Source organism: Dromiciops gliroides, chromosome 2 (genome assembly GCF_019393635.1).
Source record: "Dromiciops gliroides isolate mDroGli1 chromosome 2, mDroGli1.pri, whole genome shotgun sequence".
Lineage (NCBI taxonomy): Eukaryota > Metazoa > Chordata > Mammalia > Microbiotheria > Microbiotheriidae > Dromiciops > Dromiciops gliroides.
Window position 1 is genome coordinate 365,393,800 of NC_057862.1, and position 27,814 is coordinate 365,421,613.

General features: G+C 38.2%; 1 protein-coding gene and 1 pseudogene across 3 annotated transcripts in view; both read left to right on the top strand.

The window, feature by feature from the left end:
• ZHX3 (zinc fingers and homeoboxes 3) overlaps window positions 1-27,814 on the top strand; it is a 229,786-nt gene that overhangs the window by 47,724 nt on the left and 154,248 nt on the right. For 2 of the 3 annotated variants that reach the window (XM_043990118.1, XM_043990116.1), the window contains exon 1: window positions 5,623-5,945. The exons of the other annotated variant lie outside the window; for it this stretch is intronic. The gene's annotated coding sequence lies outside the window, so the exon portion shown is untranslated. Of the gene's footprint in view, window positions 1-5,622; window positions 5,946-27,814 lie in introns of those variants that run through there. 3 annotated transcript variants of the gene reach the window in all.
• Window positions 25,946-27,722, top strand: LOC122738894 (annotated as a pseudogene).

A 27,814-nucleotide genomic window follows, 5' to 3' on the forward strand; every position in this document is an offset into this window, starting at 1 on the left:
AGGGGAGCAAAAGATAGAATCACAAGATTGGTTACTTCTTTTCCTCTCAGAGAAAAATCATCCTAGAATGACATCTTTCCACCCCATCTCCCCCACAAATGTTGATGGTCTAGGGCAGAGGTGTCAAATTAATGAAAATGGCTACAAAACTCCTGATTGAAACCGGAACCAGATTAAAATGTAATTGGGAAATGTTTTTTGTTTTGGGGGGATTTTTTTGGTGGGACAATGAGGGTTAAGTGACTTGCCCAAGGTCATACAGCTAGTACATGTTAAGTGTCTGAGGTCAGATTTGAACTCAGGTCATCCTGAATTTAGGGCCGGTGCTTTATCCACTGCACCACCTAGCTGCCCCCAGGAAATGTTTTAAAAAATAAATTAAAAAAAAAAAAGGGGCGGCTAGGTGGCGCAGTGGATAAAGCACCGGCCCTGGATTCAGGAGTACCTGAGTTCAAATCAGGCCTCAGACACTTGACACTTACTAGCTGTGTGACCCTGGGCAAGTCACTTAACCTTCATTGCCCCGCAAAAAAAAAGGGGGGGGCGGCTAGATGGCACAGTGGATAAAGCACCGGCCCTGGATTCAGGAGTTCCTGAGTTCAAATCCGGCCTCAGACACTTGACACTTACTGGCTGTGTGAACCCTGGGCAAGTCACTTAACCCCCATTGCCCCGCAAAAACAAACAAACAAACAAACAAACAAACAAATAAACAAATAAACAAATAAATAAATAAAAATACAAAGTAGATAATGTTAATTTGTGGTTTTCTAAGTCAATATGTGGACTGCAGAGATCCACTTCTATTTGATCCATTGCGATCTATTTCCATCTACCATTCCATTGTCTAGGGACATAACTTTTAGGTTCAAAAGCAAAAAAAAGCAGCTAACTTCTCTAACATTCTCCCGTAAAGGGGGAGGTTAACCCAAACTTATACCTGCAACCTGGATTCCTTTCCACCAAATGCTAGTCACACAAAAGACAATTACAAATTATAAACAGCAATTAAACCTATTTATCCAAGCAGATATCATACAAATAAGAATTCTACATATTAGATTATGCATGAAAGGGGTGGAATCAAGATGGTGGGTGAAAGGTAAAATTTTTGCCTTAGCTCCTGCACAACAACCTAGAAAACACACCAAACCAAATTCTGATTGGTAAAGTTAATAAAAAGTCACACTGAGTCATTTTTAGGAAAATAGGGAGGTCTATAGATACTAACACAAAAGCTAGCCAGGAATACAGCAGGGAGCATTACATCACCCAGAGATGGTAAAAGGATTTAACACCAGGGAAAGAAGCAAATGATCAGAAAGAGATCCCTTTACTAATACTGGGAGCAAGAATGGGTGCCATCAGGAAACTGTCACTCATTACCCAGGTCCTGGTCATAGTTTCACAGCAGAGAAGAGTGGTTCTCAATGAAGCAGGAGCCCTACCTGTGTAAGGACCAAGAGCTAGAAACATATCTATGTGGCTCTGAGCCCATGAACAGAGTGGAGACAGTTCTAACCTTTAGCCCATCACATAAGCCTGCAGTAGAATAAACCAGAGCAGGACCAAAACCAAGGAGGAGACAGTTATTCACTGCATCTGCAGAACTTTCCAGTGGGCTAACAGTGACTGATCCCAACAGCAGTGTATAAAAACTCAACTACAGACAAGCCAACAGACCTAAACCTGGGTCAAGAACTTGCAAAGATCAGACCAAAAGAGCAATGAAGATACATCTCTAATCACACTACTTTTAAGGATTTTATTTCCTCTTCAGTTAACCTGGATAATTTGTATTTTTGTAAATATTTTTCAATTTAATTTAGATTGTCAAATTTATTGGCATGCAGTTGGGGAAAATGTTTCCTAATTATTGCTTTAATTTCCACTTCATTGGTGGTGAAATCACCCCTTTCATTTTTGATACTGGTAATTTGGTTTTCTTCTTTTTTTAAATCAAATTAACCAAAGGTTTATCTATTTTATTGGTTTCTTCATAAAAGTAGCTCTTAGTTATATTGATTAATTCTACAGTTTTCTTGCTTTCAATTTTATTAATTGCTCCTTTGATTTTCAGGATTTCTAATTTAGTATTTAATTGGGGATTTTTAATTTGTTCTTTTTCTAGCTTTTTTAGTTGCATGACCAATTCATTGATCTCATACTACTTTTAAAGAATCAAAAACTTATAGGTCCCCTAGACTGAGCTGTGAAAGCAGAAGGATAGATAGATAGATATACATATATATGTGTGTGTATGTGTGTGTATAAATATACATGAATATGACAGAATATATATATATATATATATATATATACGATAGAAGTTCATCTCTCCCAGTGAGCAGAGACCAACATTAACATAAAGTACAAAATCAAGAAATTGGTTGGAAAAACAAGCAAAGAAAAAAAGAACCTGACCACAAAAAGCTACTATAGTGACAAGGAACCTGGAGACACAAACACAGAAAAAGACAATGACTTGAAAACATCTTAAAATAAAACCTCAAAGAAAAAAGCCACACAAGCCCATTAAGAATTCCTAGAATAAAGAGATGAAGAAGAGTAAAAAATTATTTTAAAAATCAAATAGGAAAATTAGTGGGGAAATGGGAAAAGAAATGAGAGTTATGCAAGAAAATTATGAAAAGAGAATTAACAGCTTGGTAAAAGAAGTATTAAACAATACTTAAGAAAATAACTCCTTAAAGATTAGAATTGGCCCAGTGGAAGCTAATGACTTTATAAGACATTGAGAAACAATAAAACAAAGTCAAAAGACTGGAAAAAAGAAGAAAATGTAAAATATATGGAAAAATTAACCTGGAAAATAAATGAAAGAGAAATAATTTAAAAATCATCAGGTTACCTGAAAGTCATGAACAAAAAAAGTCAACATCTTATTTCAAGAAAATATAAAGAACTGTCCAGCTGTCTTAGAACTAGAAGGCAATGTAGAAATTGAAAGAATCTAACAATCATTTCCTGAAAAAAAAACAAACCCAAAATGAAAACTCCTGGGAATTGTATAGCCAAGATCCAGAGCTCCAAGAGATCCAGGAGATCCAGAGCTCCAGGAGAAAAAGCAGCCAGAAGGAAATCATTTAAACACCATGAAGCCACAGTCGGGATCACATTAGTTTTAGCAGCTACCTCTGTAAAGAAGTAGAAGGTTTGGAATATGCTATCCCAGTTAGCAAAGGAGTTAGGATTACAATCAAGAATAACCTGCCCATCAAAACTGAACACTAATCCTTCAAAGGAAAAACTGGATATTTCATGAAATAGAGAACTTTCAAGTATTCCTGATGAAAAGACTAGGGCTGAATAGAAAATTTGACATTCAAACACAAGATTCAAATAAAAAAGTAAACATAAGTTAGAAATCATAAGGGAATAAACAAGGTCAAACTGTTTACGTTCTTATATGGAAAGATGATACATGTAATCCTCAGTAACATGTAACTCAGAACTTTTATCATCCACAAGGCTCTAGGGAACTGTGGGTTGCAACCCCATATTGTGTTACATAACTGAATGTTGGGATTGTGGAAAAATTTGGCAACAGTAAAAGGTTATTTATACTTATTTTATATACCTATATACCTGGGGTTGCATAAAAATTTCTTGGGTGAAAAGGGGTCTCCAGTGGGAAAAAATTAAGAAGCCCTGCTCTAGGGGGAGTTTACTTAGAGGATTTGGACATGATTTTATTATGCTGAGATGATCTCAGAAAAAGAATGGAAAGGTGAGAAAGAGGTGTGCACTGTAAGAAGGAGAAAAGATAAGGAAGGATAGGGTAAATTATTTCATATACATAGGGTATGTAAGGAAAAAGTTTATACAGTGGAAGGGGGAAAAGGAGGTAAGCCTGCAACACCTGAACCTCACTCTCATCTGAGCTGATTCAAGAAGGGAAGAATATCCATATGCACACAGTTGGGTACAAAAATTCATCTTACTCAATAGTGAAGTAGGAGGGCAAGGGATTGAAGGAGGCAGTGGTTAGAAGCAAAACAGACTCTTAAGGAGGGTAAAGGTAAAAAAAGAAGATAGGTAAAAGAGAATAGGATGGAGAGAGTGTATTCCAGGCATGGGAGATGACTAGTACAAAGGTACAGAGAGAGAAGAAATGGGAGTATCATGAATGAGGAACAAAGAGGAGGCCAGTCTGGCTGGATAACAGATTGTGGGAGGGGGATTAATATCCAACAAGGCTGGAAAAAAAAAGCTCAAAGACAGACTATACAAGGCATTAAATGCTAAACAGAAGAGTTCACAATTAACTTAGAGGCATTAGGAAGCCACTGAAATTGGTTGAGTAGGGGGTCACATGGTCAGATTTGTGCTTTAGAGAAAATTACTTTGGCTGCATTGTGTTGATGGGATTGGAGTCATGAGAGACTTGAGACATGGAGGCCAGTTACCAAACTTAGTCATTATAATGTAGCTCTGTGGCTTAAAAAATCAACATGATGGGGGCAGCTAATTGGTGCAGTGCATAAAGCACTGGTCCTGGACTCAGGAGGACCTGAGTTCAAATCCGGCCTCAGACACTTGAAACTTACTAGCTGTATGACCCTGGGCAAGTCACTTAACCTTTACTGCCCCACCAAAAAAAAAAAAAGGGTGGGTACTTCTAGGTTCTATGACAGGTGAAATGACTTGGAAAAGATGGCAAAAGCTTTCCTATACAGAGAACTTCCATGATCCTAGAGCAGGGATCCATAAGAATGGACCTGCAGTTTCTTGGCATGGTCAAGGTTGATAGAAAAGTCTTCAAGAACAAAGACGGCTATTATTTAAGATACAGCGACAGGTGTTCATCAGCCAGCTTCTTCTGGTTGGGGTATAAGTACTAGATTGGGGTATCAGAGGGCATGTTAGAATCCTGGCTTTGTATTAGCTGTACAAGCTTGGACAACTCACTTAACAACTCTAAATCTCAGTTTACTCATCTATGAATGAGGGGGTGGTATTACATGATTTAGAGTTTATGCCTATCATTTGGGAAAACAGAGCAAAGTAGATGGAATGAAAAGTCTGAACTTTGGCTGAACTTTAACAAGTGCTGAAATTATTGATCAGAGTCCCTCCCTGGAATTCACAGACTTGTAATTTTTGAGCTAAAAAAGGCCTTAAGTCCATCCTCGTTTTACAGATGAGCACACTGGGGCCCAGACCCATTAGTTGACTTGCCCACGATTACACTAGAAGTTAGTGGAAGAGCCAAGCATGCAAATCACGGTTCCTTGAAGCCAGACCCCGAACCGTTTCTATTGCACCGCATTAATACAGGCCGTCCTGCTCTATTGCCTGGCCTGGCCTAGCCTAGGCAAGGTCCTCTAGGAAACAAGCAGCTGGACGGCGGACCTTCCAACTCGGCTTCCACAGTTCCGAAGCCAGGGCGCCTACCACGTGGTGTAGAACAGTAGGGCAACGCATGCGCCTAAGGGACACACCCTCCCCCTTTCCCCTAGCTCCCAATGACGTTGGCCGACCCTCGCGCTGCTCTTTCCTTGTTATTGACAGCTCCGCCCCAGCTCTCGCCCCGCCCCCTGCCCTCCCTGTTTAAGATTCATCATCAATAGTTCGTGCCTCCTTCTGGTCTGTCTACACTATACCAACCCCCTCTCCACAGCCCCCACTGCCAGCACCACCCGGCCATCCAAACCCCCGAGTGCGCGTGCCCGTCCTTCCCAGCCCTCCCTTTTCTCTTCCTCCCACCCTTCCCCACCAAGTCGGAGCCATCCCACGCGCGCGCGCGCGCGCGCGCGGTCCCCGGCTGTCTGGAGTCAGTTGCTCCGGCGTCCGCGCGCGCTGGTCTGTCTCTGACCCTGCCACTGCCGCCGCGGGGGCCGCCGGGGCCTCGTCCTGTCGCCGCCAGCAGAGCGCGAGCGCCGGAATCCAGGCGCGCGGCTCCCCTGCTCCGGCTTGGCCAGGTGAGCGCCGCCGCTGCCCCCCAGCCCCGGCCGCTGGGGTCCTTCCCGTTCCTGTCAGCAGCCCGAGCTCCGCGCGGAGGGGGCAGGGGCGCGGGAGCGGGCGGGGGGGGGGGGAGGGGGCAGCCCAAGGGGCCTGGAAGAGGGAGGGGGCGGGGGAGTCCGGAGGCCCGGGGAGGTGGGAAGGGGGCCCTGAGGACACGGGCTGGGGAGTGGGGGGAGGTGAGTGTGGACGGGGGGTGGGGGAAGCGTTCTGTACACAGGAGCCCCCTTTCTCCCGCTCCCCGCGAGGCGCGGATCTAGAAAGAAAGCATAACAAGGGCCCACCGAAAGAAAAGGGGGGAAAGGGGAGTGAATGGGCGGGCAGGCCCAGGGTGTTTACAAATGCTCCCGGAGGTGGGAGGGGGGAAGGGAGGAGGGGGTGCTGTTTACAGGGACCGGGGTGGGGGAGAGGGAGGGAGCAAGAAGGCTGCGCCCGCAGATGTGCAATGAGAAGGTCGCACAAATGCCACCCCTTTAGAAAATCAGTTTTGCCAACTAGTCCTGGCTTCTGTCAGCTGCCAGGCTTTGCAGCCTTTTCATCTAGAATAAGGACTCTCCACTCACTCCAGCTTCTCTTCCCAGGGGAAGAGGCATCCACCTGAAACCCAACCACTTGTAGGGCTGCACAGTCTCCTGGCTGTGATTGTTTACGGTTTTATTTTCTTCTGTCCTGTTTCCCGCCCCCCCCTTTTTGTTTAAGGTTGGTCGCCCTGTACCCTAATTACCCCGAGGGTTCTGTTGGTTAGGGTTTAAACTTCAGAGACTTTTCAAGCTCGGGTTTTCATTCAGAGGTTCCTTTCGGAAATGTTTGAAGAAGAGAGTGGGTGGGTTGTGGATCTTGGATGGAAAGTGTTTGGGAGCTTGCGTCACTTTCAATTGCATGGCTAGCATTTCTGAGAAGTGATTACACTAGGCTTGTGCTGGTGTGTGAAAAACTGTTATGTGATTTAAGGATGGACTGGACCCCTCTTTCTGATTTTCTTAGATACATAATAACGTATGTGTAAGGATTTGAAAATGTAGGGATTTGAAATGCAACTTTTTATCACTAAGCATTATCACTCCATCTTTTTTTTAAAGCCAGGTGTTTTAACAACTGGATTCACTTTAGATTAAAACAGGTTCCACCTTCCCAGTCTCCTGCACTATTTTGCTAATATTAAGTTAAGTTCATATATTTCAGCATTCCCCCTTACACACGCAGAACAACCAGAAATCAAGAATTGATGTGTTTTAAGACTGTTGGTATTGCTATGTATAATTCTGATGGGATAGTAAGCCAAAAGTTTACTTCATTAGTTGGAACAACTTATTCTAGTTTAATTTCCTTCTAAGAGATCCACAGTGGAAAAATCCAGAAATGGCCCAGAACCATCAAAAGCAAACGAATGAAAAGTGATCTTTTATTACTGCTTCAAAAGATAATATCATAGTCACTGGAGAAGATAGGACTACAATGTAATGATAAACATATTAACTGAGTTGGCTTTGTGACCTTGATACATTGTGTAACAGTACAGTGATTCAAGACAAACATTTGGGTTGTATAGCTTTATAAGTTTAGGGAAAATGCTACTTCTACTTTTGTCTTTTCGTATTTAGATATACAGACTGTTTGGAATTTCTTTTTTAAAGTGACTTCCTTTTTTAAACTTTTAAAAAAATAAACTTACCTCAGTAAAAACAAACTAATATACAAAAAAGAATTATGAAACCCATAGCGTTTGGCAAAACTATATTAGTTAATATATGACTATTTTGCAGTTTTTCTCAAAGAGGTTTTGGGGTTTTAGAGAACTTCAAGCTCAGTTTGAGGGTGTGTTATGGGAGCTTAAAATGCTAATGTAATCTTAGGTTGTATTAAGAAAGTCAAAAGGACCAGGGAAAGCATGGATTTGCTGCATTCTGGTCTAGTCAGAACAGTATTTGTACTCTATCCCAGGGACTACATTTATTTAGGGAAGACATTGATGAGAACAACCTTAATAATTAAAGGCTTTCTGATCTTGCTTAATGAGACTGGGTTGAAGAAACATGGAAATGTTTAATCTGGAGAAGAAAAAACTAGGGGTAGGGAGGCATGACATGTTAGTTATCTTCAAGTATTTGAAGAGTTGTCATGTCAAAGAGGGATTAGCCTTGGTGCCAGAGGGGAGAACCAGAAATAGTGGATAAAATTTCAAAAAAAAAAAAGACAGTCTCTATCAAAGGAAAAACATCTCAACCAAGCTATCCAAAAGTGGAATGGATTGCTTTGGAAGATAGACAACTAGGTGGTGGTGGGTAAGAGTGTTGAATATGGAGTCAAGAAGACCTGAGTTCAAATCCTGCTGCAGACACTTATCTGTATGACACTGGGCAAGTCACTTAACCTTACTGTGTCTCGGTTTCCTTATTTGTAAAATGAAGACAGTAATAGCACCTATTTCTCTGGAGTCATTGTGAGGATAAAACAGGACAATATTTGTAAAGTGCTGTGCAAACCTTAAAACACTATGTAAATGCTAGCTACTAGTACTACTACTACTACTACCCTTTAAGGTCCCTTACAACTCAGGCATTTGGTGATTATGTGAACAAAAAGCAAACAAGTTTAAAAAAAGAAGCTCCTGTGTCATTTCCGATCTGTTTTATGTTTTGCTAGCTCTGGATTTGTCTTTATTACTCATTATTTCTAAATTGTTTACAATGTGAGTATAGTTCTGTTTCTGCCATCTTCATTACTTCCTATAACTCTGCCTGTATTTCATTATATTCATTGTGTTTAATGTTTTAAATGGTGATATAACACTCCATTATGTGAATTTTTAGACAACAGCTATAATTTTGTTGATGTAGGGAATTCAGGGTAAGATTTCTACAATTAATGCAGATAAACACTTTTGCTTAGAATTTGCTAATCTTGAGAGTTCCTTGCAGCTGCTAGGAGGCTGCTTGTAATTTATAAGGTTAAACAGCCTGTAAGTGTTAGAGGAAGAATTTGAATCCAGGACTTCCTGATTCCCAGTCTAACTCTCCATTCATTATGTCATGTTACCTCTACCTTAATTTATCATACTTTTTTCAGCCATTCTCCAATTGTTGAACATTGAGGTTCCCTCTCCCCTAGTTTTGGCTATTATGAAGTATTCATGATTTAGGGGGGAGGCAAAAGCAGGTGTTTGGGGGATAAAATTTTGCAGTGGAATCTCTGGATCATAAGATTTTATTGTTTTTTGTGATCGTTATTGAAAAATATTTGCAATATTGCAAATGATCCTCCAAAATGTTTGTATTAGTCCCCAGTCCTACAAGCAGTATAAGAGTAGTCGTTTTCTCCACAGCCTTACCAAGGTTGCATTTTATCTTTAAAGCCATGGTTTTCTGAGTAGTTCCATGAGGGACAGGGTCTCAGAGTATCCCATATTATTTTTTGTAATATGACAGTATGTTTTAGTTTCTGACATTTACCTTTGTTGACCTTTGTTGCTCTCTGGCTTTTTATTTTTACTTATTCTTTGCATTAATTCTCATAAGTAGGGGGTACTAAGGAAAGAGTAAGAGCTTGCTTTGTTGAAATGGTTGAAAAAATTTGAGAACTACCTTTTAGAGATCTTTTGCTGTATTTGGCTATATGCAGTTTGATGTCTTGATTCTTGAAACAGGAACTTGTATTTCCTTTGGCTCACTTTCTTATTGTAATCATACTCAGAGGAAGTTAGCAGGTAGAAGGTCTTGTTAGCAGAAAGTAGAAAATAACTATTCTTCAAGAGCCTGTTTCTAGTACATAATCATTCTTCTCCATGTCTGAGAATTGGGGAATGAGAATTCTAGGAAGTGTGACTTATGAGCCCTTAAAGAACATCTTCTCGCTATAATTTTAGCTTCTAAGCCTGGAATAATCGAATGTCTTGGCACATGGCTTATTGCTTTTTTTTTTTTTTTTTAAGTGAGGCAATTGGGGTTGACTTGCCCAGGGTCACACAGCTAGTAAGTGTTAAGTGTCTGAGGCCGGATTTGAACTCAGGTACTCCTGACTCCAGGGCTGGTGCTCTATCCACTGCGCCATCTAGCTGCTTTTTTAAAAAAAAGTATTACTACTATGTATTATTCCTTAGGTTACCTTAAAAAAAAGTATAAACGGTCCCAATTAGAAATACACTAATAATTCCATTTGAGGAGCTTTTGGTGACAGCCTAAATGACATGAACATAGTGGTTTGTTCTTACCAACATACTCAGATGTTTTAGTGTTTTCATTTGGGGGGGAAATTTTGTTTATTTCTTTTTTCCTAACAGTCCTGTCTTTTTCATTCTCCCTTTTATCTCTTAGGAGATACCCATTAATCTCTTGGACATTCTGATGGGTATAACTGGGTGAATATTTTTAGTATTTGAAAAGTTTTCCTTTAATGCTTTTGTAATTACTGCATTTCACAAGGCTTTGAATCTGGGCCTGGTGATTGACCCTATTCCTTGTTTAAGGACTGTCCTAATTATATTTTGGGAGGCTCATCACAAGGTTGCCCATGGAGCAATGTCCCCCCACCCCCCCGCACACATAGCAACCATTAAAAACCATCTAGTTATAAAGAGATTGTGGAGGGGGTGGCCAAAATAGTAATAAATCGTTGAAATAGTTGAAGAAAGTGCATTTTTCATGAAATCCTTAAAATATTTGCAAAGACCTCTTTCAAATGTGTCACTTTTTGGATAACATGCCATTTGCAAGAAAATTTATAATTGCATTTTCATTTATAACTCGATAGAAAAGTATTCTCTTGGCAGAAATTTTGTGACAACAGTGTGTGCATGAACTTTTTAGGAAGATTTCAATTGCAGGTATTTGGTTTTCATTTTAATGAGATGAGGAATATAATCCCTTTTTGGTTAGAGAAGAAGCACTCTTTGAACACATAATTCAAATAAGTAAATTTTCAAGGTTCAGATTTCACTGGAACCTAGAATAGATCTTGGAAGTCATTTAGTCCAACACCTACATTTTTCAGATGCATAAACTTAGACCTGGAGAAGTTAAGTCACTAGCCAAAGGTCACAGAGGTAGTGAATGGCAGTACCAGGTTTTAAAGCTAAATCCTGATTCCACATCTAGTGTTCTTTCCAGGATATGGTACTTCCTACTGGGGAGGAATAAGGTTTCACAATTCAACCACAATGAAACAATTTTGACATCCTGTAGAGACTTTTAAATATAGTTATAATTTTAGAACTCATTTCTAAATTTACCTGTAACTTGAAATGTCAACAGATTTGTCACGTGCTTCCATATCACCCAGATCTTTTCCTTCTTAGACATATTTGTTCTTACTGTCTTGCATTTGTCTGTACTGAACAAAGTAGTTAATGGTCCTTTGCTTCTCCCTGAAAAGAAAAGCCCATATTTGTAATAACAGTAATTCATCCAGTGATATTGTATATCTGTGAGTCATAGAATACAACCTCCAAAGAATTCAAGTTAAGAATAGATCAACGAAAAGCATAAGTAGACTATAACATATTACAAACAAGAAATTATAAAGGTAAAGCAGTATAAAGGATGTGATCAGATATAAGTAGAATGTTGATACTCCATGTACTTCATTGGTATGTTCATGATTTTAGAAGAAATTGAGAAAGGCCTCTAGCAATTATGTAAAGAAAATAAACTTTGAAAGACTGGGTAACTGATGCACACTGTGACTTCACCACAGTTCCAAAGGATTCATGATGAAATAGGCTATCCACTTTCATATAGAGAACTGATGGACTCAGAGTACATAATTGCTGTTAACATATGAATCATTCTCTTTGTTCTGCTTATTTCACTTTGCATCAGTTCATACAAGTCATCTCAAGTTTTTTTCTGAAATTATCTGTTATAATTTCTTAAAGCACAGCAATATTCCATCTTATTCGTATTACTTGTTTAGCCATTCCTTAACTGATGAACACCTCCTCAGTTTCCAGTTCTTTACCACCACAAAAAGAACTGATATAAATATTTCTGTACACAATTCTGTACACATTGCTCAAGGTTAGGCCAAGCCAACCTAACAAAAATGACAAAGCTACCTAAAATAGTTTATTTATTCAGTTCTATTCTGATCAGACTACCAAAGAATTACTTTATAGAGCTAGAGAAAATAATAGCATAACTCATCTGGAAAAACAAAAGGTCAATAATATATTTATAAAAAAAGTGGGAAGGTAGGAGGCCTAGTATTACCAAATGTGTTAAGTCATTTTTGTTAGGTTGGTTTGGCCTACCCTTGAGCAATTAAGATATCTCCATTTACTTAGATTTGTCTTTATTTGTGTGAGGAATGTTTGTAATTGTTTATATAGTTCCTGTATTTTAGCAGGTGAACTCCCAAGTATTTTATTCTCTCTATAGTTATTTTAAATATCTATTCCTTCCTGCTTGGTTTAGTTGGTAATATACAGAAATACTGATGATTTGTATTGCTTTATTTTAAAATTCTGCAACTTTGCTGAAGTGGTTGTTTTAATTAATTTTTTTAGTTGAATCTCTAGGGTTCTTCAAACCTTCATATCATCTACAAAAAGTCATAGTTTTGCTTTTTCTTTGACTATGTTTATTCTTTCAATTTCTTTTTGTTGGTTTATTGCCTTAGCTAGCATTTCTAGCAAAATATTGAATAATAATGTTGATAATGGACACCCTTACTTCATTCCTGATCTTATCATAAAGGCTTCTTGCTTATCCTCATTACGGATAAGGCTTGCTCTTGGTTTTAGATAGATACTACTTATCATTTTAAGGAAAGATCCATTTATTACTATGCTTTCTAGTGTTTTTAACAAGAATGAGGGGGGCAGCTAGGTGGCGCAGTGGATAGAGCACTGGCCCTGGATTCAGGAGGACCTGAGTTCAAATCCGGCCTCAGACACTTAACACTTACTAGCTGTGTGACCCTAGGCAAGTCACTTAACCCTCCTTGCCCTGCAAAAAAACAAAAAACAAAAAAAACCCCCAAGAATGAGTATTATATTTTGTCAAAAGCTTTTTCTATGTCTGCTGAAATCATATGATTTTTCATTTTTTTATTAATATGGTCAGTTATGGTTTTCTCTGTGTTGAACCAGCCCTTTGTTACTGGTATAGATCCAACCTATTCTTGGTGTATGATCTTTGTGTGTGTTTATTGCTGTAATCTCATTGCTAGTAGTATTAAAGTTAATTGTTATTTAAATACTTGATAGAATTCGCTTGTAAATCCAACTACTCTTGGTTTCCTTTGGGAATTCGTTTGTGATTTGTTTCATTTCTCTTTCTAAGATAAAGTAATTTAAGTATTTTATTTCCTGTTCTGTTAATCTGGGCAGTTATATATTTTATAAATATTCATCCATTTTATTTACATGGTCAATTTTTATCAACATATAGGTAGATGAAATAATTCCTAATAATTAGTTTTATTTCTTTTTCTTTATGACTTCATCTTTTTCATTTTTGATAATGGTAATTTGGTTTTCTTTTTTAATCAAATAGCTAATGACATATCTATTTTATTGCTTTTCTCTTCCTCAAAAACAACTCCTAGTTTTATTAGTTCAATGATTTTTTTTACTTTCAATTTTATTAACCTTTCCTTTGATTTTCAAGATTTTTATTTTGGTGTTTAATTGGATCGTTGTAATAGCTGTGTGCTTAATTCATTTATCTGTTCTTTTTTTCTTTTATTGATGAAAGTGTTGAGAGTTATAAAATTCCCGTAAGTACTGCTTTGGCTGCATACCATAAATCTTGGTATGTTATTCCATTGTTATTATCACCTCTAATTGAATTATTGGTTGTTTCTATGATTTGTTCTTTAATTCACCCATTCTTTAGCATTAGGTTATTTGGTTTCCAATTAATTTTAATCTATATTTCAGAGGCCCTTTATTGAATATAATTTTGTTGCATTATGGTCAGCAAAAGAAACATAGTATTTCTGCTTTTCTGGATTTGTTTATGAGATTTTTATACCCTAATGCATGGTTAGTTTTTGTGAAGGTGCTATGAAGAATTGGGAAATAGATTTATTCCTTTCTATTCCATTCAAGATTCTTCAATCTTCTGAATTTCTATTCATTTCCTTATCTTCTTTCATGTTTATTTATGGTTAGATTTATCTAGGTCTCAGAGTGATAAATTGAGGTCCTCCACTATTATAGTTTTACTATGTCCTCTTATAACTCATTTAACTTTTTCTTTAAGAATTTGGATACCATGTCATTAGATGCATATATGTTCAATATTCACATTCATTGTCTATGATATCTTTTGGCAAAGTGTGGTTTTCCTCATTATCTCTTTTAATTAGGTCTAATTATGTTTTTTTCTTTGAGATCATGTTTGCCACTACTGCCTTTTTTACTTCAGCTGAAACATTAGATTCTGCTCCAAGCCCTTATTTTAACTCTATGTGTATCTTGTATTTCACCTGTGTTTCTTGTAAGGAACATATTGTTGGATTCTGGTGTCTAATCCTTTCTTCTACTCTCTTCCTTTTTGTAGTTTTGTTCATCCCCTTTAGACTTATAATTGTTAACTGCATTTTTCTCCATCCTATTATCTCATGCTTTTCTTTCTCTCTTTTTTCTTTTCCTTCTTTGAGTCTGTTATTCTTCTAACCACTCTCTCCTTTAATTTATCATCCTTCTTATCTCTACTCTTTACTTTTCCCCTTTTCCTCCCTATTTCCTTTATGCATAAGGTGAATTTCTATACCCCCTGTGTGTTCTTCCTTCCCTGTTCCAGTTCAGATGAGAATGAGGTTTAAGAGTCATCCGTTTGGGGCAGCTAGATGGCGTAGTGGATAGAGCACCGGCCCTGGAGTCAGGAGTACCTGAGTTCAAATCCGGCCTCAGACACTTAACACTTACTAGCTGTGTGACCCTGGGCAAGTCACTTAACCCCAATTGCCTCACTAAAAAAAAAAAAAGAAAAAAAGAAAAAAAAAAAGAGTCATCCGTTCTTCCCTACTCCCCTCTCTATTTTATAAACTCTTCCTTGCATGCCTCATTTATGTGAGATAACTTGCCCCATTCCTCCTCTCATATCCCCCCTCTCCCACTTTTCTTCTTTTGACATGATTTAAATACAATCATGCATTGTTTTTTAGAAGAGAATTAAATTTTTCTTCAGACAAATGGACAAGGTATCTACACTTCCTTTTCTCACACATTTGTCATATCAAGAGGATGTACTCACTTTTTGTTGTTATTCGGTCATTTCAGCAATGCCTGATTTTTTGTGACCCCATTTGGGATTTTCTTGGCAATGCTACTTGAGTGGTTTGCTATTTACTTCTCCAGATCTTGTGTGTGTGTGTGTGTGTGTGTGTGTGTGTGTGTGTGTGTGTTTGCAGGGCAACGAGGGTTAAGTGACTTGCCCAGGGTCACACAGCTAATAAGTGTTAAGTGTCTGAGGCTGGATTTGAACTCAGGTACTCCTGAATCCTGGGCCCGTGCTTTATCCACTGCGCCACCTAGCTGCCATCCAGCTCTTTTTTGGAGGGGGGGAGAGGGGATGGGCAGTGAGGGTTAAGTGACTTTCCCAGGGTCACACAGCTAGTGAGTATTAAGTGTCAAAGGCTGGATTTGAACTCTGGTCCTCCTGAATACAGGGTCAGTGCTTTATCCACTGTCCCACCTAGCTGCCCCTTCCAGCTCATTTTACAGATGAGGAAATTGAGGCAAAGAAAGTTAAGTGACTTGGCCACGGTCACATAGCTAGTGAGAGTCTAAGGCCGAATTTGAATTCAGGAAGATGAGTCTTTCTTCCTGATTCCAGGCCTACCATTCTTCCTAGCTCTTCATGTATTCACTATACTTAGTTTTTATTCTCTTCTCAAAAGAAACTAAATTCAATTCCCTGATTATATGGATTGCAATCTACTATTGGCAACATGCAAATTACATTGCTTATGACCAAGCACCTAGCTCCACCACCTCTTTTTTAAATCCATCTAGTACCAGATTTCTTTTGGTCATCAAAATATTTTAGGGTTTTTGTTTGTTTTGACTTGTTTTGTTTGCTGACTGTGCAATTTATTTATATTCAGAGGTTGTAGTATCCAGGATCCATGTAGAACTTCCCTGAAAGAAATGTAGATTTTTATATTGTTTTAAGTTAGGCTTCAGATTCTAGGGGCAATATCAACTAGCTATTATAATTTTTTTTTTTTTTGGTGAGGCAATTGGGGTTAAGTGACTTGCCCAGGGTCACACAGCTAGTAAGTGTTAAGTGTCTGAGGCCAGATTTGAACTCAGATCCTCCTGAATCCAGGGCCGGTGCTCTATCCACTGTACCACCTACCTGCCCCTCAATTTGTACTTTATTACAAGTGTTGCCTTAGTTTAGGAATATTCAGTGCCCACATATGCAAAGATTTTTATATAAAAGATACTCAAAATCAAAGACAAAAATTTATTACACTTTTTTCTTGTTGGGCTTATTAGTCCTACATTTGACTTCATTTTTTGCCATTAGCCTCAACACTAGTACAGTGATTGTATGAATTGTTTTCCCATCGTTTTGCCATTTTAGAACAATCTGGAAGAATGGAAGGGTGACAAGGAGACCAGCACTTTGTTATTATAGCAATTAACTCCAAATGGGTGAAAAGAGTCACCTTATAAAAAGGAGAATATTTCATGAAAATGGAAATTGGCAATTTCCCTAAAAATGGCAGCCTATTTTGATTAGTTCAATGATGTGTAAAAATTACTGATTGGTTAGAAATGGAGCCTTTTGATATAGTTTACTGAAGGGGCTATATTTTCTTCAAACTATAGGCCAATAATCTTAACTTCAGTGTGTATTTATTGTAATCACAAATGTGTCTGATTAAATGAAGGCAGACCCAGCTCCCATATACCCAGCCTAGCAAAAACTCGAAATTTGCATAAGACTGAATAATCAATAAATTCATTAAGTGAAAACTATACTATCCCTTAACTGCACACAAATTCAGCCAGAAGCTAACAGATAGTAGGAAAGGGGGCCCACCAGCAACAGTATATGCAGACAAACTGGCAGCTCCCCCCAAATGATCAGAAATGAAACATATATAGTTTAGAGATAGGCCAGTAGGTTCCCCTGAAAAAGTCCCAGAGTGACTGGAAGCTCCAAGCAAAGACCTTGGAAGTCACTACAAATCTAAGTGACTAGTGTGGTATGGAAGCATTCAGACCAGGAAAGCTCAGGTCTCCTAAGCTCTGAGATTTGTAGCACTCTGCCTGGAGATCCCATAGAGGGCTCTGACTACATAGCACTTGGAACCTCAAAGATCAGGACCCTCACGTGTAGGACGGCAGAGTAACTTAAGTGACCTAGAATAAAACCAGTGTCAACCACCCAACTTCAAAACATTTGAAGGGGAGTGGTGTCTGTCCCTATCACAAAAGCCCTAATTCAGAAACTAGAACTGAGGAGATGAGTAAGTCAAAGAAGACATTGGTCATCGTAGAAAAAAAAAATTCTGTATCTAGATATGCTCAAAAATCTAGCTTAGGAGGAAAGATTTTAGAAGTGGTGGCTATCATAAGATGTCAGAGATAAGAAACTAATGTCCTCATTTTTGAGAGTGCTTTTTTTTGGGGGGGGGCAATGAGGGTTAAGTGACTTGCCCGTGGTCACACAGCTAGTAAGTGTCAAGTGTCTGAGGTCGGATTTGAACTCAGATCCTCCTGAATCCAGGGCCAGTGCTTTATCCACTGCGCCACCTGGCTGCCCAGGAGGAAAAATTAACTCCATAAAAAACTATAAGCAGAAAGTCAAAGGAGTAAATTTATTTTCTACAAAAACTATATGAATGCCTAGAAGAAATTAATTGAGATAACGAAATAAAATCTGTGATAGAATTAGAAGAGAACTTCAGACAGAAAGTGGTAAATCATCCAAACAGTGGACTCCTTGAAAACAAGAATCAGCCCCCCAAAATCAATAACTACATGAGACAGCAAGAAATGTTAACACAAAATTGAAAAAATAGTGGAAAATTAAAGATAACTAATATTTATAAACTGTCCTAGAAAACAGGCCCAGGAGAGATCATCTAAGAATTTGTCAGAGTCTCTAAAAACCGTGACAGAAAAACAAGCCTGGACATTCTATTTCAACAATCTTTAAAAAAAAAACAAAAACAACAAAACCGGTCAGATCTGTTAGAACCATAATGATAATGACAAAATCCACTGATTGCAACCTGAAAGAAACCCCTAAAGAAATCCCAGGAATTTCATAGTCAAAATACAGAACTCAGATGTCAGAAAAAAACCCACAAGCTTTCAGAAAGAAGCAGTTTAAGTCCCAAGGAACCACAGTCAGGATCACACAAGCTCTGTCAACTTCTACTTAGAATAAGATATTTAATGTAATAGAAGACTTTGAAGCATTTCTGATGAATAAACCAGAGCTGAGTTGGAACTTTGAAATACTAACTCAAGAATCTGAAGAATCCCAGAAAGGTAATGTTAACCTCGAAGAGAGGCTGTATGATGATGTAGAGCTAACATTCTCATAGGATGAGAAGAGATGTGTATTGTAAGAACTTTAAAGTCTTTGAAGGGTACTGAGAGAGTTAAATTTAAGAAAAATAGAGACGGTGGGGGTGAATGAGGGGAATTCATTTGTTGGGAGGGTTCAAAGAGTGGGAAGAGAAGAGAGGATTAAAGGAGAAATACACTAGTGCAGAAAAGAGGAATAAGAGATTGGAATGTGTTATTTCTCAAAATTAGGGTAAGTGAGAAGAATAGCAACAATTGAAAAAGGTCCAGGGGAGCAGATATCTAATGAAATCTCATTCTTATTCTGAAATGGATCAAGGAGAATTGAACACACACACAATGCAGTTTGGTGTTGAAATACAGCAAACTTAGTAGGAAAACATGGGAATAGGGGGTGGTGCTCAAGGTGGAGGATAATATTGGGGAGGTAATAATCAAACTTCATGATCCTAAAGGGGAGATGGGGGGAAAAGAAAGGCAGAGAATTAAAACCTATGGGGATATACATCAATATGGGAATGACTGAACAAATTATGCTAATATGTATATAATGTAATATCATTGTTCAGTCATGCCTGACTCTTCGTGACTCCATTTGGAATTTTCTTGGCAAAAGTACTGGAGTAGTTTGTCATTTCCTTCTCCAGCTTATTTTACAGCTGAAGAAACTGAGGCAGACAGGGTGAAGTGACTTGCTCAGGGTTACACAGCTAGTAAGTGTCTGAGGTCAGATTTGATCTCCTGAAGTCTTCTTGACTCTAGGCTCAGCACTCTATACACTGCCACCTAGCTGTACTTGTAATACCATTACACTGTAAGAAATTATGAAAAGCGATTTCTGAGAATCTGGGGTAATGTAAACTGATGGAAAGTGAAGTGAACAGAAGCAAGAGAACAATTTATATGAGAACCACAGCATAGTAAATAAAAACAATTTTGAAGGACTTAAAAACTCTGATCAAAGCAATGATCAACCAGGTCTCCAAAGGACTTATGATGAAGCATGATACCCATCTCTCTTTTTTTTTTTTTTTTAGTGAGGCAATTGGAGTTAAGTGACTTGCCCAGGGTCACACAGCTAGTAAGTGTTAAGTGTCTGAGGCCGGATTTGAACTCAGGTACTCCTAACTCCAGGGCCAGTGCTCTATCCACTGCGCCATCTAGCTGCCCCCCCCCCCATACCCATCTCTTAATAGGTGATGGATTCAAGGTGAAGAAAGAGACATATTTTTGGTCATAGGCACTATATGTATTTATTTTTTTTAACTAATTTTTAATTGACTATGCTTATTACAAAGGTTTGGTTTCTTTTTTGTGATTTTTAATGGCAGGGATTAGGGGAAGAGGGACAGTTACTAATAGGAATGCCAGAAAAAAGAAAGAAGGCAATTGAAACTTTTAAAAAATGTTCAGAGGAATACAGGAATTTTGAGAAGAAATACAATTAGGACAGTTTTTAAAAATGTGTGTCATTTATTATATACTTTTGTAAAGCAAGTGCTAAGAAATGGGGATTCATTTTATATATGATTCTTTAAATTCTGAGTATATGGAAATGCTCATTTTTTGGTGCTTAAATTGAAATTTCATAGATTCTAGAACAATTTTAATGCAAACAATTAGTGAACATCAAGAAAAAGCTATGGTATTCACATATAGCCAGTGGGTCTTCATCAAGATTAGCTCAAGCTGAATTAACCTCATTTCCTATTTTTTTGGAACAGGGTTATTAGATTGATAGCTCAGAAGAGTGTTATATCTAAACCTCTAGATTTTAGCAACCTGAATCAGCTGTTTAAAATAATTACTCAAAGTTAGAAAAAAAGACAGGGTGCCATTGCTATTGTTGTTTGGCTCTCCTCTGAATGCCAGTTACCACTGTAAAATTTGACCAGTGATACCACAGATCTTTTTTCATTATGCAGTAAAATTACCCAATTACATTCAAGTTTGTACTCCCTTACTTAAGATTTATCTGGTGTTCTGTCTTCCTCAAATTCTATCTACAAAATCTTTTGCTCAATTTAATGTAACAAGCATATATTAAAATACCTGCCCTGTTCAAAATTTAACTACTTTTAAACCTTAGGGGGAAAAAATCCAACATTCCCCTGAACTATATTTTAAAGTGTTCTCCAAATTAGATTTTATGTATACTATAAAGTAGAGATCTGTTTATTCTTTAAATTATGATTCATAGCTATTAATGATTTTAATGCTCAAAATATTGGTGTTGTTAGGTATTGAATCATGATGCTTTAATATAAAGTTAGTACTGTAGAAGAAATTCTTTCTCAGAGTTTGTGTTGGAATGAATTTTCATTATGGCTAAGTAACAAAATTGCCATTAGAGATATATAGCAAAGGTATATGTTGGGAGAAACAAGCCTTATGCTATCAAATTCCAAAAATCTGCTTAATAAATAGATAAATTGAATATTTCATTATGTGTAATATTTACAGACTTAGACACTCTAAACAGATATTTCAGAAAAGCATACTTCCAAATATAATGAATGATTCCTGTTTTTCTTGCTTCTAGCTTTTATGAAGATCTATCCTTAGTAGCTCAAAACTTTATGAAGTGATACTTTTTCCCTGAAATCATGAACTCTTAGAATTGGAAAAGATCATCTCACCACAAATAATTTAGTCTAACCTCTTAATCAGTGCAAAAATCCTTTCTCCATATTTGTAATAGAGGATCATCTAAACTACGTGAATTTCTGGTAGAACTCATGAGCCAGCTTGTTCCATTGTTAAGTAGTTATCTTTTAGAAAGTTTTTTTCTTGTGTAGAGCTGATATTTGTCTTACTCATTCCAGTTCTGTCTTCTGGAGCTTATACAAAACAACTCACCTTCTTCTACCTAATTTGTCTGCCTATATCAAGTCTCTTACCTATCTAGTCGTATACACATTGCTGTCAGTTGCTTTTCCTTAAGCACAGATATGACCATGTGACTTCTATTCAGCTAATATCAGTGACATCTTCCATACTTCTTGGTATTGCTTATTTTATTTCTTATAGAACGGTAATATTCTATAACATTCATGCACGTACCACAAATTCTTTAGACATTTCCCAGTTTATGGATATCTATTTTGTTTTCAGTTCTTTGCTACTACAAAAAGTGCTCCTATGAATATTTTGGTGTATGTGAGGCCTTTATTATTGACCTCCTAGCAGTAAAATCTTTGGCTCAAAGGGTATTTGAATCACTTTCTTTGCATAATTCCCAATGCTTTCTAGAATGGTTGAACCATTTCACAGCCCATGTCAACAGTGCAGAGTTCCTGTCTTTCCAGCCCCTCCAATTATTCCTCTCTTATCATCTTTGCCAATTTGCTGGATATTAATTGAAACCTCAGAGCTGTCCTCATTTGCTTTTTTTCTCCCATTAGAATTTGGAACTTTTTTTCATGCAGTTGTTAATAGTTTTTAATTTTTCTTTGAGAATTGTTTACTTTGACCACTTATCTATAATTTTTTCTTACATATTTATGTTCTTTATACAGATCCATAGAGATATTTGATACAAAGATTATTTTCCCAGTTTACTACTTTCCTTCTTATCCTAGTTGCATTTTGTTAGTATAATAGCTTTTCAATTTCATGTAATCAAAATTATTGATTTTACCTTTGTAATAGCTTCTATTTTCTTATTTGCTTAAGAATTCATTTCCTAGCCATAGCTGTTAAATGTACCTGATTTGGTTCTTTTTAAATTTTTCTATGGGACCTTCAGTATTCTGACCACATGTCCATTTTGAATTTTTTGTGGTATACATTGTTAAAGATGTTAGTCTAAACCCAATTTCTGCCATATTGCTTTCCAGTTTACACAGTCCTTCTTGTTAAATAAAGAATCCTTTCCTAGTAAGAAGAGGGGAAGAAAGAGCTAATTTCTGACTAGTTCAACCCTCCCCCACTCCAGGATATTATCAAAAATAATGAGATTGTAGAAATGAATTATCACAGAAAGAAAAGGTAAAAGTAATACATAAAGTGGTATTGTGACTCAAATAACTCAGCTTGCCTCAATTAATACAAAGCTACCTCTTTATAAGGATGAAGTTCTCCAAGAAGTAATTAGAAAGACAGCTCACCAGTGACTGGTGGAAGATTGACTATGCCCCGGTCATCTTTGTAAAGCTGACTTGCTAACCTCTGCAGTATGTCCAATTTATGAGCAGCATTTTTTTTAAAGTGAGGCAATTGGGGTTAAGTGACTTGCCCAGGGTCACACAGCTAGTAAGTGTTAAGTGTCTGAGGCCGGATTTGAACTCAGGTACTCCTGCCTCCAGGGCCCGTGCTCTATCCACTGCGCCACCTAGCTGCCCCATATGAGCAGCATTTTTAAAGAGTGCGGCTCCTGTGTCTGCAGGGATTTGGGGAGGAGGGCAGGTTTCCTCCTCTTCACCTCTGGCTGTGGCACTGGAACTACTTGCTCAGTAGGAGTTACTGAATACAGCAGGGAACAGACACCAATTCTCCAGTCATCCAGTCAATGAACACTTATTGTTTACTAAGTGTGCTAGGAACAGTGCTAAGCATGGGAAATACGAAAGGGGGTGAGGTGTGACAAAAGACAGTTCCTGCATATTCAAGAAATTCACTGTCTAATGAGGGAGACAGTATGCAAACTACTATGTACAGTCAAACTATATACAAGATAAATTGGAAATAATCAATAGGAAGGCACTAGAATTATGGAACAGCAGGAGAGGTTTCCTGTAGAAGGTGAGATTTTAACTAGGACTTACAGGAAGCCAGGAGTCAGAGATGAGGAGGAAGAACCTTCCACTGGGGTTAGCCAGTGAACATGGCCAGTTGAGAGATGGTGCAGAGAAGGAATAGAGTCAAATAACTGGAAGCAAGAAACAACTTTGAGAATCAATTTCTCTAGCGGCAAAGAAGACTTTGGATTTGAAAGAATTTAGAGTTGAGGGAAAAAGGGCACCCTCAGATCCCAGGTGAATGACTATCCTAGAAGAGACATTTTGCCCAGGATATTCCAGTAATGGGGTGACTTCATGTGGGGAGAGAGAACATCAAGGCCCTATTGTAACAGAGGTTTGAATTGCCTTGGTCATATGTGTTCCCTACAATGCCTTATTACTACCACACTGTTCTAATTCTTCCCATTATCATTATTGTTTTTGTTGTAGAGTGTGCCCCAAGTTTATCATGGAGAATGTTTTATAGCTTCCTGTTGTTAGTTATTATACCATTTTAGGAAATGTCTTTGGTTTTGAGCTAATTGTGTCTTTTGGTTGGCTGTTAAGGAGAAATTCACTGGAGTGGGGCTTATGAATGATAGCTTTCGGAGTATGAATCCCTATGAACCCTGAAGTAGATGTCATCATCCCTCTGTCCACCCCACCTCACCCCCACCCATTTTGTTTTTTGTTTTTGTTTGTTTTGTGGGGCAATAAGGGTTAAGTGACTTGCCCAGGGTCACACAGCTAGTAAGTGTCAAGTGTCTGAGGCCCTACTTGAACTTAGGTCTTCTTGAATCCAGAACTAGTGCTTTATCCACTGTGCCACTTAGCTGCCACCCCCCCCCCGCCCCGCTTTGTAAACCTGTGAATGGTAAATTGGTGAAATAGTGCTAGATTGAGTGCCACATGCTTTCAGGTTTATTAGATTCTTCCTTTTCTAGTCTATTCCATTTACTTGATTAGATACATATGAATTTTATTGGTATACAGGTCTCTTTTCTTTAGCCTTCTGTGGCTTAGGTATTGGAGTATTTTCTTCCTGAAGTTTTGAAAATAATCTATGTAGATATGAATTACTTTTTTAAAAAGCTTGATATGACATTGTCTTCTATAAATTTATCTGGACCAGGATGTTTGTTTTCTCCACTTTGGTAGGTCCTATACAGCTAGTTCAATTTTCTTTTCTGGAACTGGATTATTTAAGATTTTTCTTTGGTGTTTTTATTAATTTGGGAATTTGGAACTTTTTAATATAATTACTGGTAGTTTTTAATCTTTTGAAAACTTTATTCATATAGTATGACATCATTTGCACCATTGCTGGAATGTTTTTGTCACGATTGAAAGAAGTTGCACAGTTTCATCAGTGACTTTTCTCTAGCTTTTCACATACTTGCCTTGATAAACAAAGTGGAGTAGACCATATCTTTTTCATAGAATCTGCTTTATCCTGAACCAAGTGGTGTTGGTTATTGAAGGTCACACCTACACCTTCTGGGAAATAGACATAGTACATCTGGCTGAGATGGCACTATAAAACTTATCTGAGTACTTCTTTGACCCAATTTCTGTGGAGCTGTAGAGCAGTATCCTAAACCAAGAAAAAAGATCAAACCAAATGATTGCATTACCTGAAATGCAGTGCAGTTTCACTTTGGAGGATAGTTTTTCAAATGATTAATCCCTCCTTTGTATTCTAAGGGTTGAGAATTTTTCCCTCCTTATAGAAACTGTCTACCCAGCTAATCTAGTGCTCCAGGAAAAATGAGGAGAGGTTCCTAAGACCTCTCTGTAGAACTCAACTGACACTCTGAAGCTACTAATAATAAGGAAGGTCTCAGTAAATGTCCTAAGAGGCAAAGTTGTGTCTTTATGCCATCTGGGACTGCTGGTTTCAGGGCCAGTCAGACTATATAACATTCTGATCTATGAAGCTCCTGGTTTTTAGCAGCCACACTGTATTTTTTTTTGGCTGGCAATGAGGATAAGTGACTTCCCCAGGGTCACGCAGCTAGTAAGTGTTAAGTGTTTGAGGTTAGATTTCAACTCAGGTCCTCCTGAATCCAGGGATGGTGCTTTATCCACTGCACCACCTAGCTGCCCCCCTTAGATTTCTTAACTTGACCATAATAATAGGAGCACAGATGAGACAGACTCATAGAATTCTAACCTTTCTGACTGTGGCTTGATCTCATGTACAGCAAAAGAAAACTAGCCCATATCCTTGCCATGAATGGAAATATCCAAATAAAGAGCCAACAGTAAAATTTACCCAATCATAGAGGAAGCATTGAATGCTTCATAGTAAAATTAAAAGAGCACTGAAACAGGGCAGCTAGGTGGCGCAGTGGATAAAGCACTGGCCCTGGAGGCAGGAGTACCTGAGTTCAAATCCGGACTCAGACACTTAACACTTACTAGCTGTGTGACCCTGAGCAAGTCATTTACCCCCCAATTGCCTTAACAAAAAACAACAAACAAAAAAGAGCACAGAACTTGGAGTTAGAGGACCTTGTTTCCAAACCTGGCTCTTCCACTTTCTACCTGTGTGACCTTTGGCAAGTCATTTAACTTCTCTAAACCTCTGTGGGGTTTTTTTGTTGTTTTAATTTTGGGAAAATGACAAATTTGGTTTTAATCATCCCTAATGGCCCATTATAAGGACCGTGTAGTTTGATTAATAGTAATCCAAAATGGTCCATACAGTGCTAAATCTTTGATCCCATGAAAGGCACAGAGTATGGGAGTAATAAGCAAGGTAACTTAGAACACTTATTCCAGAGAGAAAATTGATCCTTTTAGGTATCAGAACTTGGTGGTACAAAACTAATGGCACTACATTAAAAAGGGGAGTCTGGAGGCATCAACTGCATAGGAACCCTGACAAGGTTGCTGCAAGGATAATGTCTTTACACTTGTCCACTGCCTTGGCCAGCACCCTCCCCACCAAACCTGGCTGGTAGAGACCACAAAATGTAGAAAATTACCAGAAAGGTAGAAATACCTTGGGGGCAACCTTTGTTGTAACAAGGAACTTCCATTCCTCTAACACCCACCTTCAAAAGTCTGCTGCTGCTGAGGTGTCCTCTGTTCTGGAAAAGGGTATTTTGGGAGCTGACACCTCTGTTGATCTTGAAGAAACTGGGCAAATCCTATATGTTGGTGATGGTATTGCCCATGTACATGGGATAAGGAATGGCAGAAGAAATTGTATAATTTTCTTCAGGCTTAAAGGGTATGTCCCTGAACTTGGAACCCGACAATGGTGGTGGTGTTATGTTTGGTAATGACAGACTTATAAAGGAGATAATTGTGAAGAGAACTAGAGCCATTGTGGATGTTCCTGTTGGTAAGGAGTTATTTGGGTCATGTTGTAGATGCCCTGGGAAACACCATAGAGGGAAAGGGTCTAGTTGGTTCTAAAACTCATTGAAGAGTTAGTCTGAAGACCTCTGGAATCATTCCTAGAATCTCTGTGCATGAGCCAATGCAGACTGGCATTAAGGCTGTGGATAGCTTGGTACCGATTGGCTGTGGTCAGTGCGAGCTGATTATTGGTGACAGACTAGCAAATGTCAATTGCTATTGATACAACCATTAATCAGAAACACTTTAATTATGGAACCTAATGGAAAGAATCTATACTGTAATTATGTTGCTATTGGTCAGAAGAGAATCCATTGTTGGTCACCTGATGAAGAAACTTACAGATGCACATGCCATGTAACACACCATCATGGTTTTAGCCACAATGCATTTGATGCTGCCCCACTTCAGTACTTGGCTCCTTATTCTGGCTGCTCAATGGGAGAATATTTCGGAAATAATTGCAAACATGCTCTAATTTTTTATGACGACTGGTCCAAGCAGTCTGTTGCCTACCGCCAAATGTCTTTGTCACTCTATCATCACCCTGGTCATGAAACTTATCCTGGTGATGTGTTCTACCTGCACTTCCTTCTGCTGGAGAGAGCATCTAAAACGAACGACACTTTTGAAGATGGCTCTTTTACTACCATCATTAAAACACAAGCTGATGATGTGTTAGCACACATTCTAGCAAATGTCATCTCTATCACTGATGTACGTTTTCTTGGAAACAGAATTATATTTGCCCTGCCATTAATGCTGTTCTGTCTATGTCTCATGTCAAATCAGCTTCTCAAACCAGGGCCATGAAGCAGATAGCAGGTACTATGAAGTTGGAGTTGGCTCTGTGTCTTGTGATTCTGATCTAGATGCTGCTACTCAACAACTGTTGAATTGTGGTGTGCGTCTGACTGAGTTGCTGAAACAAGGACAATATTATCCCATCACAATTGAAGAACAGGTGGCAGTCATCTATACTGGTGTACTAGGATATCTGGACAAACTGTAGCTCAGCAAAATTAGCTTATGTCATCAGCCTATACCAGTCCCTCTTGAGTAATATCAGGACTGATGAAAAGATCTCAGAACAGTCTGATACAAAGCTGAAGGAAATTGTCATAAATTTCTTTGATGGATTTGAACCTTAGACTCCCAAGGATTTTATTGCATGCAAGTTTGATTTTGTTGATGTTTCTCCTAGTGATTCAGTTCCATTCATTATAGGATTTAATAATGTACT